The sequence below is a fragment of the Nomia melanderi genome, unplaced genomic scaffold (genome assembly GCF_051020985.1).
Source record: "Nomia melanderi isolate GNS246 unplaced genomic scaffold, iyNomMela1 scaffold0183, whole genome shotgun sequence".
Taxonomy (NCBI): domain Eukaryota; kingdom Metazoa; phylum Arthropoda; class Insecta; order Hymenoptera; family Halictidae; genus Nomia; species Nomia melanderi.
In genome coordinates this window covers 11,123-25,014 of record NW_027475298.1, presented here as the reverse complement: position 1 = coordinate 25,014, position 13,892 = coordinate 11,123, and the positions used below count along the sequence as shown (strand labels likewise).

Below are 13,892 nucleotides of genomic sequence, written 5' to 3'. Positions count from 1 at the left end.
AAGGAAAAATCCAATATATATCTGGTGATATCTCGGGTGCTATTACAGATAGCGCAATAAATCAAAGTGCATTGTCTGCAGGAGGCCCTGGCGCATGAATCTGTGCAGCGGGATCGACCTCGGACGACCAGGGGCCGAGAAAATCACCGTCTCATGGGGCCGGACTGTCAGGGTCAGGGAAAAATAAAAAATATATCTGGTGATATCTCGGGTGCTATTAGAGATAGCGCAATAAACCAAAGTGCATTGTCTGCATCAGGCACTGGCGCATGAATCTGTGCAGTGGGAACGTTCTCGGACCACCAGGGACCGAGAAAACCACCGTCTCATGGGGCCGGACACTGAGGGTCAGGGGAAAATCCAATATATATCTGGTGATATCTCGGGTGCTATTACAGATAGCGCAATAAACCAAAGTGCATTGTCTGCAGCAGGCCCTGGCGCATGAATCTGTGCAGCGGGAACGACCTCGGACCACCAGGGGCCGAGAAAACCACCGTCACATGGTGTCGGATACTCAGGTTCAGGGAAAAATCCAATATATATCTGGTGATATCTCGGGTGCTATTGCAGATAGCGCAATAAATCAAAGTGCATTGTCTGCAGGAGGCCCTGGCGCATGAATCTGTGCAGCGGGAACGACCTCGGTCCACCAGGGGCCGAGAAAACCACCGTCTCATGTGGTCGGACTGTCAGGGTCAGGGAAAAATTCAATATATGTCTGGTGATATCTCGGGTGCTCTTACAGATAGCGCAATAAACCAAAGTGCATTGTCTGTAGGAGGCCCTGGGTCATGAATCTGTGCAGCGGGAACGACCTCGGACCACCAGGGGCCGAGAAAACCACAGACACATGGTGTCGGATACTCAGGGTCAGGGAAAAATCCAATATATATCTGGTGATATCTCGGGTGCTATTGCAGATAGCGCAATAAATCAAAGTGCATTTTCTGTAGGAGGCCCTGGCGCATGAATCTGTGCAGCGGGATCGACCTCGGACCACGAGGGACCGAGAAAACCGTTGACACATGGGGCCGGACTGTCAGGGTCAAGGAAAAATCCAATATATATCTGGTGATATCTCGTGTGCTATTAGAGATAGCGCAATAAATCAAAGTGAATTATCTGCAGGGGGCCCTAGCGCATGAATCTGTGCAGCGGGAACGACCTCGGACCACCAGGGGCCGAGAAAACTACAGTCTCATGGGGCCAGACACTCAGGGTCAGGGAAAAATCCAATATATATCTGGTGATATCTCGGGTGCTATTAGAGATAGCGCAATAATCCAAAGTGCATTGTCTGCAGCAGTCCCTGGCGCATGAATCTGTGCAGCGGGATCGACCTCGGACCACCAGGGGCCGAGAAAATCACCGTCTCATGGGGCCGGACTGTCAGGGTCAGGGAAAAATTCAATATATATCTGGTGATATCTCGGGTGCTCTTGCAGATAGCGCACTAAACCAAAGTGAATTATCTGCAGGTGGCCCTGGCGCATGAATCTGTGCAGCGGGAACGACCTCGGACCCCCAGGGGTCGAGAAAACCACCGTCTCATGGTGTCGGACCCTCAGGGTCAGGGAAAAATCCAATATATATCTGGTGATGTCTCGGGTGCTATTACAGATAGCCCAATATATCAAATCGCATTGTCTGCACGAGGCCATGGCGCATGAATCTGTGCAGCGGGATCGACCTCGGACCACCATGGGCCGAGAAAATCACCGTCTCATGGGGCCGGACTGTCAGGGTCAGGGAAAAATCCAATATATATCTGGTGATATCTCGGGTGCTATTACAGATAGCGCAATAAATCAAAGTGCATTGTCTGCAGGAGGCCCTGGCGCATGAATCTGTGCAGCGGGATCGACCTCGGACGACCAGGGGCCGAGAAAATCACCGTCTCATGGGGCCGGACTGTCAGGGTCAGGGAAAAATACAATATATATCTGGTGATATCTCGGGTGCTATTAGAGATAGCGCAATAAACCAAAGTGCATTGTCTGCAGCAGGCACTGGCGCATGAATCTGTGCAGCGGGGACGACCTCGGACCGCCAGGGGCCGAGAAAACCACCGTCACATGGTGTTGGACACTCAGGGTCAGGGAAAAATCCAATAGATATCTGGTGATATCTCGGGTGCGATTAGAGATAGCGCAATAAACCAAACTGAATTATCTGCAGGATGCCCTGGCGCATGAATCTGTGCAGCGGGAACGTTCTCGGACCACCAGGGATCGAGAAAACCACCGTCTCATGGGGCCGGACACTGAGGGTCAGGGGAAAATTCAATATATATCTGGTGATATCTCGGGTGCTATTACAGATAGCGCAATAAATCAAATCGCATTGTCTGCACGAGGCCATGGCGCATGAATCTGTGCAGCGGGATCGACCTCGGACCACCAGGGGCCGAGAAAATCACCGTCTCATGGGGCCGGACACTGAGGGTCAGGGGAAAATCCAATATATATCTGGTGATATCTCGGGTGCTATTACAGATAGCGCAATAAACCAAAGTGCATTGTCTGCAGCAGGCCCTGGCGCATGAATCTGTGCAGCGGGAACGACCTCGGTCCACCAGGGGCCGAGAAAACCACCGTCTCATGGGGTCGGACTGTCAGGGTCAGGGAAAAATTCAATATATGTCTGGTGATATCTCGGGTGCTCTTACAGATAGCGCAATAAACCAAAGTGCATTGTCTGTAGGAGGCCCTGGGTCATGAATCTGTGCAGCGGGAACGACCTCGGACCACCAGGGGCCGAGAAAACCACAGACACATGGTGTCGGATACTCAGGGTCAGGGAAAAATCCAATATATATCTGGTGATATCTCGGGTGCTATTGCAGATAGCGCAATAAATCAAAGTGCATTGTCTGCAGGAGGCCCTGGCGCATGAATCTGTGCAGCGGGAACGACCTCGGTCCACCAGGGGCCGAGAAAACCTCCGTCTCATGGGGTCGGACTGTCAGGGTCAGTGAAAAATTCAATATATGTCTGGTGATATCTCGGGTGCTCTTACAGATAGCGCACTAAACCGAAGTGCATTGTCTGTAGGAGGCCCTGGGTCATGAATCTGTGCAGCGGGAACGACCTCGGACCACCAGGGGCCGAGAAAACCAAAGACACATGGGGCCGGACTGTCAGGGTCGGAGAAAAATCCAATATATATCTGGTGATATCTCGGGTGCTATTACAGATAGCGCAATAAATCAAAGTGTATTTTCTGTAGGAGGCCCTGGCGCATGAATCTGTGCAGCGGGATCGACCTCGGACCACCAGGGGCCGAGAAAATCACCGTCTCATGGGGCCGGACTGTCAGGGTCAGGGAAAAATTCAATATATATCTGGTGATATCTCGGGTGCTCTTGCAGATAGCGCACTAAACCATAGTGAATTATCTGCAGGTGGCCCTGGCGCATGAATCTGTGCAGCGGGAACGACCTCGGACCCCCAGGGGTCGAGAAAACCACCGTCTCATGGTGTCGGACCCTCAGGGTCAGGGAAAAATCCAATATATATCTGGTGATGTCTCGGGTGCTATTACAGATAGCCCAATATATCAAATCGCATTTTCTGCACGAGGTCATGGCGCATGAATCTGTGCAGCGGGATCGACCTCGGACCACCAGGGGCCGAGAAAATCACCGTCTCATGGGGCCGGACTGTCAGGGTCAGGGAAAAATCCAATATATATCTGGTGATATCTCGGGTGCTATTACAGATAGCGCAATAAATCAAAGTGCATTGTCTGCAGGAGGCCCTGGCGCATGAATCTGTGCAGCGGGATCGACCTCGGACGACCAGGGGCCGAGAAAATCACCGTCTCATGGGGCCGGAATGTCAGGGTCAGGGAAAAATACAATATATATCTGCTGATATCTCGGGTGCTATTAGAGATAGCGCAATAAACCAAAGTGCATTGTCTGCAGCAGGCACTGGCGCATGAATCTGTGCAGCGGGGACGACCTCGGACCGCCAGGGGCCGAGAAAACCACCGTCACATGGTGTCGGACACTCAGGGTCAGGGAAAAATCCAATATATATCTGGTGATATGTCGGGTGCGATGAGAGATAGCGCAATAAACCAAACTGAATTATCTGCAGGAGGCCCTGGCGCATGAATCTGTGCAGCGGGAACGTTCTCCGACCACCAGGGACCGAGAAAACCACCGTCTCATGGGGCCGGACACTGAGGGTCAGGGGAAAATTCAATATATATCTGGTGATATCTCGGGTGCTATTACAGATAGCGCAATAAATCAAATCGCATTGTCTGCACGAGGCCATGGCGCATGAATCTGTGCAGCGGGATCGACCTCGGACCACCAGGGGCCGAGAAAATCACCGTCTCATGGGGCCGGACTGTCAGGGTCAGGGAAAAATCCAATATATATCTGGTGATATCTCGGGTGCTATTACAGATAGCGCAATAAATCAAAGTGCATTGTCTGCAGGAGGCCCTGGCGCATGAATCTGTGCAACGGGATCGACCTCGGACGACCAGGGGCCGAGAAAATCACCGTCTCATGGGGCCGGACTGTCAGGGTCAGGGAAAAATACAATATATATCTGGTGATATCTCGGGTGCTCTTGCAGATAGCGCACTAAACCAAAGTGAATTATCTGCAGGTGGCCCTGGCGCATGAATCTGTGCAGCGGGAACGACCTCGGACCCCCAGGGGTCGAGAAAACCACCGTCTCATGGTGTCGGACCCTCAGGGTCAGGGAAAAATCCAATATATATCTGGTGATGTCTCGGGTGCTATTACAGATAGCCCAATATATCAAATCGCATTGTCTGCACGAGGCCATGGCGCATGAATCTGTGCAGCGGGATCGACCTCGGACCACCAGGGGCCGAGAAAATCACCGTCTCATGGGGCCGGACTGTCAGGTTCAGGGAAAAATCCAATATATATCTGGTGATATCTCGGGTGCTATTACAGATAGCGCAATAAATCAAAGTGCATTGTCTGCAGGAGGCCCTGGCGCATGAATCTGTGCAGCGGGATCGACCTCGGACGACCAGGGGCCGAGAAAATCACCGTCTCATGGGGCCGGACTGTCAGGGTCAGGGAAAAATACAATATATATCTGGTGATATCTCGGGTGCTATTAGAGATAGCGCAATAAACCAAAGTGCATTGTCTGCAGCAGGCACTGGCGCATGAATCTGTGCAGCGGGGACGACCTCGGACCGCCAGGGGCCGAGAAAACCACCGTCACATGGTGTCGGACACTCAGGGTCAGGGAAAAATCCAATATATATCTGGTGATATCTCGGGTGCGATTAGAGATAGCGCAATAAACCAAACTGAATTATCTGCAGGAGGCCCTGGCGCATGAATCTGTGCAGCGGGAACGTTCTCGGACCACCAGGGACCGAGAAAACCACCGTCTCATGGGGCCGGACACTGAGGGTCAGGGGAAAATTCAATATATATCTGGTGATATCTCGGGTGCTATTACAGATAGCGCAATAAATCAAAGTGAATTATCTGCAGGGGGCCCTGGCGCATAAATCTGTGCAGCGGGATCGACCTCGGACCACCAGGGGCCGAGAAAACTACCGTCTCATGGGGCCGGACACTCAGGGTCAGGGGAAAATCCAATATATATCTGGTGATATCTCGGGTGCTATTAGAGATAGCGCAATAAACGAAAGTGAATTGTCTGCAGGAAGCCTTGGCGCATGAATCTGTTTAGCGGGATCGACCTCGGACCCCAAGGGACCGAGAAAACAATCGACACATGGGGCCGGACTGTCAGGATCAAGGAAAAATCCAATATATATCTGGTGATATCTCGGGTGCTATTAGAGATAGCGCAATAAATCTAAGTGCATTGTCTGCAGGAGGCCCTAGCGCATTAATCTGTGCAGCGGGAACGACCTCGGACCACCAGGGGCCGAGAAAACCACCGTCTCATGGGGCCGGGCACTCAGGGTCAGGGAAAAATCCAATATATATCTGGTGATATCTCGGGTGCTATTAGAGATAGCGCAATAAACCTATTTTAATTATCTGCGGGAGGCCCTTGCGCATGAATCTGTGCAGCGGGAACGACCTCGGATCACCAGGGTCCCAGAAAACGACCGTCTCATGGGGCCGGACAGTCAGGGTCGGGGAAAAATCCAATATATATCTGGTGATATCTCGGGTGCTATTAGAGATAGCGCGAGAAACGAAAGTGAATTCTCTGCAGGAGGCCCTGGCGCATGAATCTGTGCAGCGGGAACGACCTCGGACCACCAGGGGCCGAGAGAACCACCGTCTCATGGGGTCGGACACTCAGGGTCAGGGAAAAATCCAATATATATCTGGTGATATCTCGGGTGCTATTACAAATAGCGCAATAAATCAAAGTGCATTGTCTGTAGGAGGCCTTGGCGCATGAATCTGGGCAGCGGGATCGACCTCGGACCACCAGGGGCCGAGAAAACCACCGACACATAGGGCCGGGCACTCAGGGTCAGGGAAAAATCCAATATATATCTGGTGATATCTCGGGTGGTATTACCGATAGCGCAATAAATGAAAGTGCATTGTCTGTAGGAGGCCCTGGCGCATGAATCTGTGCAGCGGGAACGACCTCGGACCACAAGGGGCCGAGAAAACTACCGTCTCATGGGGCCGGACACTCAGGGTCAGGGAAAAATCATATATATATCTGGTGATATCTCTGGTGCTATTAGATATAGCGCAATAAACCAAAGTGCACTGTCTGCAGCAGGCCCTGGCGCATGAATCTGTGCAGCGGGAACGACCTCGGACCACGAGGGGCCGAAAAACCACCGTCTCATGGGGCCGGACACTCAGGGTCAGGGAAAAATCCAATATATATCTGGTGATATCTCGGGTGCTATTAGAGAGAGCGCAATAAACAAAAATGAATTATCTGCAGGACGCCCTGGCGCATGAATCTGTGCAGCGGGAACGACCTCGGACCACCAGGGGCCGAGAAAACCACCGTCTCATGGGGTCGGACACTCAGGGTCAGGGAAAAATCCAATATATATCTGGTGATATCTCGGGTGCTATTAGAGATAGCGCAATAAATGAAAGTGCATTGTCTGTAGGGGGCCCTGGCGCATGAATCTGTGCAGCTGGAACGACCTCGGAACACCAGGGGCCGAGAAAACCACCGTCTCATGGGGTCGCACACTCAGGGTCGGGGAAAAATTCAATATATATCTGGTGATATCTCGGATGCTCTAACAGATAGCGCACTAAACCAAAGTGAATTATCTGCAGGGGGCCCTGGCGCATGAATCTGTGCAGCGGGAACGACCTCGGACCACCAGGCGCCGAGAAAATCACCGTCTTCATGGGGCCGGACTATCAGGGTCGGGCAAAAATCCAATATATATCTGATGATATCTCGGGTGCTATTAGAGATAGGGCAATAAATCAAAGTGAATCATCTGCAGGGGTTCCTGGCGCATGAATCTGTGAAGCGGGAACGAGCTCGGTCCACCAGGGGCCGAGAAAACCACCGTCTCATGGGGTCGCACACTCAGGGTCGGGGAAAAATTCAATACATATCTGGTGATATCTCGGATGCTCTTACAGATAGCGCACTAAACCAAAGTGAATTATCTGCAGGGGGCCCTGGCGCATGAATCTGTGCAGCGGGAACGACCTCGGACCACCAGGGGCCGAGAATATCACCGTCTCATGGGGCCGGACTGTCAGGGTCAGGGAAAAATCCAATATATATCTGGTGATATCTCGGGTGCTCTTGCAGATAGCGCACTAAACCAAAGTGAATTATCTGCAGGTGGCCCTGGCGCATGAATCTGTGCAGCGGGAACGACCTCGGACCCCCAGGGGTCGAGAAAACCACCGTCTCATGGTGTCGGACCCTCAGGGTCAGGGAAAAATCCAATATATATCTGGTGATGTCTCGGGTGCTATTACAGATAGCCCAATATATCAAATCGCATTGTCTGCACGAGGCCATGGCGCATGAATCTGTGCAGCGGGATCGACCTCGGACCACCAGGGGCCGAGAAAATCACCGTCTCATGGGGCCGGACTGTCAGGGTCAGGGAAAAATCCAATATATATCTGGTGATATCTCGGGTGCTATTACAGATAGCGCAATAAATCAAAGTGCATTGTCTGCAGGAGGCCCTGGCGCATGAATCTGTGCAGCGGGATCGACCTCGGACGACCAGGGGCCGAGAAAATCACCGTCTCATGGGGCCGGACTGTCAGGGTCAGGGAAAAATACAATATATATCTGGTGATATCTCGGGTGCTATTAGAGATAGCGCAATAAACCAAAGTGCATTGTCTGCAGCAGGCACTGGCGCATGAATCTGTGCAGCGGGGACGACCTCGGACCGCCAGGGGCCGAGAAAACCACCGTCACATGGTGTCGGACACTCAGGGTCAGGGAAAAATCCAATATATATCTGGTGATATCTCGGGTGCGATTAGAGATAGCGCAATAAACCAAACTGAATTATCTGCAGGAGGCCTTGGCGCATGAATCTGTGCAGCGGGAACGTTCTCGGACCACCAGGGACCGAGAAAACCACCGTCTCATGGGGCCGGACACTGAGGGTCAGGGGAAAATTCAATATATATCTGGTGATATCTCGGGTGCTATTACAGATAGCGCAATAAATCAAAGTGAATTATCTGCAGGGGGCCCTGGCGCATAAATCTGTGCAGCGGGATCGACCTCGGACCACCAGGGGCCGAGAAAACTACCGTCTCATGGGGCCGGACACTCAGGGTCAGGGGAAAATCCAATATATATCTGGTGATATCTCGGGTGCTATTAGAGATAGCGCAATAAACGAAAGTGAATTGTCTGCAGGAAGCCTTGGCGCATGAATCTGTTCAGCGGGATCGACCTCGGACCCCAAGGGACCGAGAAAACAATCGACACATGGGGCCGGACTGTCAGGATCAAGGAAAAATCCAATATATATCTGGTGATATCTCGGGTGCTATTAGAGATAGCGCAATAAATCAAAGTGCATTGTCTGCAGGAGGCCCTAGCGCATTAATCTGTGCAGCGGGAACGACCTCGGACCACCAGGGGCCGAGAAAACCACCGTCTCATGGGGCCGGGCACTCAGGGTCAGGGAAAAATCCAATATATATCTGGTGATATCTCGGGTGCTATTAGAGATAGCGCAATAAACCAATTTTAATTATCTGCGGGAGACCCTTGCGCATGAATCTGTGCAGCGGGAACGACCTCGGATCACCAGAGTCCCAGAAAACGACCGTCTCATGGGGCCGGACAGTCAGGGTCGGGGAAAAATCCAATATATATCTGGTGATATCTCGGGTGCTATTAGAGATAGCGCGATAAACGAAAGTGAATTCTCTGCAGGAGGCCCTGGCGCATGCATCTGTGCAGCGGGAACGACCTCGGACAAGCAGGGGCCGATAGAACTACCGTCTCCTGGGGCCGGACACTCAGGGTCAGGGGAAAATCCAATATATATCTGGCGATATATCGGGTGCTATTAGAGATAGCGCAATAAATCAAAGTGCATTGTCTGTAGGGGGCCCTGGCGCATGAATCTGTGCAGCGGGAACGACCTCGGACCACCAGGGGCCGAGAAAACCAACGTCTAATGGGGCCGGACACTCAGGGTCAGGGAAAAATCAAATATATATCTGGTGATATCTCGGGGGCTATTAGAGATAGCGCAATAAACCAAAGTGAATTATCTGCAGGAGGCCCTGGCGCATGAATCTGTGCAGCGGGAACGACCTCGGACCACCAGGGGCCGAGAAAACCACAGTCTCATGGGGCCGGACACTCAGGGTCAGGGGAAAATCCAATATATATCTGGTGATATCTCGGGTGGTATTAGAGATAGCGCAATAAACCAAAGTGAATTATCTGCAGGAGGCCCTGGCGCATGCACGTGTGCAGCGGGGACGACCTCGGACCACCAGGGGCCAAGAAAACCACCGTCTCATGGGGCCGGACTCTCAGTGTCAGGGAAAAATCCAATATATATCTGGTGATATCTCTTGTGCTATTAGAGATAGCGCAATAAATCAAAGTGCATTGTCTGCGGGAGGACCTGGCACATGAATCTGTGAACCAGGAACGACCTCGGACCACCAGGGGCCGAGGAAAATACAGATATTCGGAATTCGTCACCTAAGGTCATGTAAAAATCCAGCATAGAACTGGTGTTATCTCGGGTGCTATTATAGATAGCGCAATAAATCAAAGTGCATTGTGTGCAGGAAGCCCTGGAGCATGAATCTGTGAAGCAGGAACGACCTCAGATCTCCAGGGGCCGAGAAAATTACAGATTTGCTGTATCCGTCACCCAAAGTCGTGTAAAAATCCAGCATATATATGGTGCTTTCTCGGGTGCTATTACAGATAGCGCAATAAATCAAAGTGCATTGTCTGTAGGAGGCCCTGGCGCATGAATCTGTGCAGCGGGAACGACCTCGGACCACCAGGGTCCGAGAAAACCACAGTCTCATGGGGTCGGACACTCAGGGTCAGGGGAAAATCCAATATATATCTGGTGATATCTCGGGTGCTATTAGAGATAGCGCAATAAACCAAAGTGAATTATCTGCAGGAGGCCCTGGCGCATTAGACCGTGCAGCGGGAACGACCTCGGACCACCAGGGGCCGAGAAAACTACCGTCTGATGGGGCCGGACAGCCAGGGTCAGGAAAAAATCCAATATATATCTGGGGATATCTCTGGTGCAGTTACAGATAGCGCAATAAATCAAAGTGCATTGTCTGCGGGAGGCCCTGGCACATGAATCTGTAAACCAGGAACGACCTCGGACCACCTGGGGCCGAGAAAATTACAGATATTCGGAATTCGTCACCCAAGGTCATGTAAAAATCCAGCATAAATCTGGTGTTATCTCGGGTGCTATTATAGATAGCGCAATAAACCAAAGTGCATTGTGTGCAGGAAGCCCTGGAGCATGAATCTGTGCAGCGGGTACGACCTCGGTCCACCAGGGGCCGAGAAAACCACCGTCTCATGGGGCCGGACACTCAGGGTCGGGGAAAAATCCAATATATATCTGGTGATATCTCTGGTGCTATTAGAGATAGCGCAATAAACCAAAGTGAATTATCTGCAGGAGGCCCTGGCGCATGAATCTGTGCAGCGGGAACGACCTCGGACCAACAGGGGCCGTGAAAACTACGGTCTCATGAAGCCGGACTGTCAGGGTCAGGGAAAAATCCAGTATATATCTGGTGATATCTCGGGTGCTATTAGAGATAGCGCAATAAACCAAAGTGCATTATCTGCAGCAGGCCCTGGCGCATGAATCTGTGCAGCGGAAACGACCTCGTTCCAGCAGGGGCCGAGATAACCACCGTCTCATGGGGTCGGACACTCAGGGTCACGGAAAAATCCAATATATATCTGGTGATATCTCGGGTGCTATTACAGATAGCGCAATAAATCAAAGTGCATTGTCTGTAGGAGGCCCTGGCGCATGAATGTGTGCAGCGGCAAGGACCTCGGACCACCAGGGGCTGAGAAAACCACCGACACATGGGGCCGGACACTAAGGGTCAGGGAAAAATCCAATATATATCTGGTGATATCTCGGGTGCTATTAGTGATAGCGCAATAAATCAAACTGAATTATCTGCAGGGGGCCCTGGCGCATAAATCTGTGCAGCGGGAACGACGTCGGACCCCCAGGGGCCGAGAAAACCACCGTCTCATGGGGTCGGACACTCAGGGTCAGGGAAAAATCCAATATATATCTGGTGATATCTCGGGTGCTATTATAGATAGCGCAATAAATCAAAGTGTAGTGTCTGTAGGAGGCCGTGGCGCATGAATCTGTGCAGCGGGATCGACCTCGGACCACCAGGGGCCGACAAAATCACCGTCTCATGGGGCCGGACTGTCAGGGTCGGGGAAAAATCCAATATATATCTGGTGATATCTCGGATGCAATTAGAGAGAGCGCAATAAACAAAAATGAATTATCTGCAGGAGGCCCGGGCGCATGAATCTGTGCAGCGGGAACGACCTCGGACCACCAGGCGCCGAGAAAATCACCGTCTTCATGGGGCCGGACTGTCAGGGTCGGGCAAAAATCCAATATATATCTGATGATATCTCGGGTGCTATTAGAGATAGGGCAATAAATCAAAGTTAATCATCTGCAGGGGTTCCTGGCGCATGAATCTGTGAAGCGGGAACGAGCTCGGTCCACCAGGGGCCGAGAAAACCACCGTCTCATGGGGTCGCACACTCAGGGTCGGGGAAAAATTCAATATATATCTGGTGATATCTCGGATGCTCTTACAGATAGCGCACTAAACCAAAGTGAATTATCTGCAGGGGGCCCTGGCGCATGAATCTGTGCAGCGGGAACGACCTCGGACCACCAGGGGCCGAGAATATCACCGTCTCATGGGGCCGGACTGTCAGGGTCAGGGAAAAATCCAATATATATCTGATGATATCTCGGGTGCTATTAGAGATAGGGCAATAAATCAAAGTGAATTATCTGCAGGGGTTCCTGGCACATGAATCTGTGAAGCGGGAACGAGCTCGGTCCACCAGGGGCCGAGAAAACCACCGACACCGTGGGCCGGACTGTCAGGGTCAGGGAAAAATCCAATATAAATCTGGTGATATCTCGGGTGCTATTAGGGATAGCGCAATAAATCAAAGTGAATTATCTGCAGGGTGCCCTGGCGCATGAATCTGCGCAGCGGGATCGACCTCGGACCACGAGGGACCGAGAAAACCATCGACACATGGGGCCGGACTGTCAGGGTCAGTGAAAAATCCAATATATATCTGCTGATATCTCGGGTGCTATTAGAGATAGCGCAATAAATCAAAGTGTATTGTCTGTAGGAGGCCCTGGCGCATGAATCTGTGCAGCGGGATCGACCTCGGACCACCAGGGGCCGAGAAAATCACCGTCTCATGGGGTCGGACACTCAGGGTCAGCGAAAAATCCAATATATATCTGGTGATATCTCGGTAGCTATTACAGATAGCGCAACAAACCAAAGTGAATTATCTATAGGAGGCCCTGGCGCATGAATCTGTATAGCGGGAACGACCTCGGACCACCAGGGTCCGAGAAAACCACCGACACATGGGGCCTGACTGTCAGGGTCAGGGAAAAATCCAATATATATCTGGTGATATCACGGGTGCTATTACAGATAGCGCAATAAATCAAAGTGCATTGTCTGTAGTAGGCCCTGGCGCATGAATCTGTGCAGCGGGAGCGACATCGGACCCCCAGGGGTCGAGAAAACCAGCGTCTCATGGGGCCGGACACTCAGGGTCAGGGGATAATCCAATATATATATGGTGATATCTCGGGTGCTATTACAGATAGCGCAATAAATCAAAGTGCATTGTCTGTAGGAGGCTCTGGCGCATGAATCTGTGCGGCGGGATCGACCTCGGACCACCAGGGGCCGAGAAAACCACCGACACATGGGGCCGGACTGTCAGGGTCAGGGGAAAATCCAATATATATATGGTGATATCTCGGGCGCTATTACAGATAGCGCAATACATCAAAGTGAATTATCTGCAGGGGGGCCTGGCGCATGAATCTGTGCAGCGGGATCGACCTCGGACCACCAGGGGCCGAGAAAACCACCGACACATGGGACCGGACTGTCAGGGTCAGGGAAAAATCCAATATATATCTGGTGATATCTCGGGTGCTATTAGAGATAGCGCAATAAATCAAAGTATCAATATAGTTTTATTAGTTTTACATAGTTTTACATAGTTTTATATAGTTTTATGTAGTTTTATATAGTTTTATGTTGTTTGATATAGTTTTATATAGTTTTATATAGTTTTATATAGTTTTATTAGTTTTATACAGTTTTATGTAGTTTTATATAGTTTTATAGAGTTTTA

The 13,892-nt window shown here is 51.1% G+C and overlaps 1 long non-coding RNA gene across 1 annotated transcript; it reads left to right on the top strand.

Moving 5' to 3' along the window:
• The first annotated feature begins 13,160 nt into the window (after positions 1 to 13,160).
• On the top strand, positions 13,161 to 13,655 carry LOC143175756 (uncharacterized). The gene is made up of 3 exons (XR_013000437.1): positions 13,161 to 13,298; positions 13,383 to 13,473; positions 13,558 to 13,655. It is a non-coding gene; the product is annotated as an uncharacterized LOC143175756 (long non-coding RNA).
• The last annotated feature ends 237 nt before the right edge of the window (positions 13,656 to 13,892 follow it).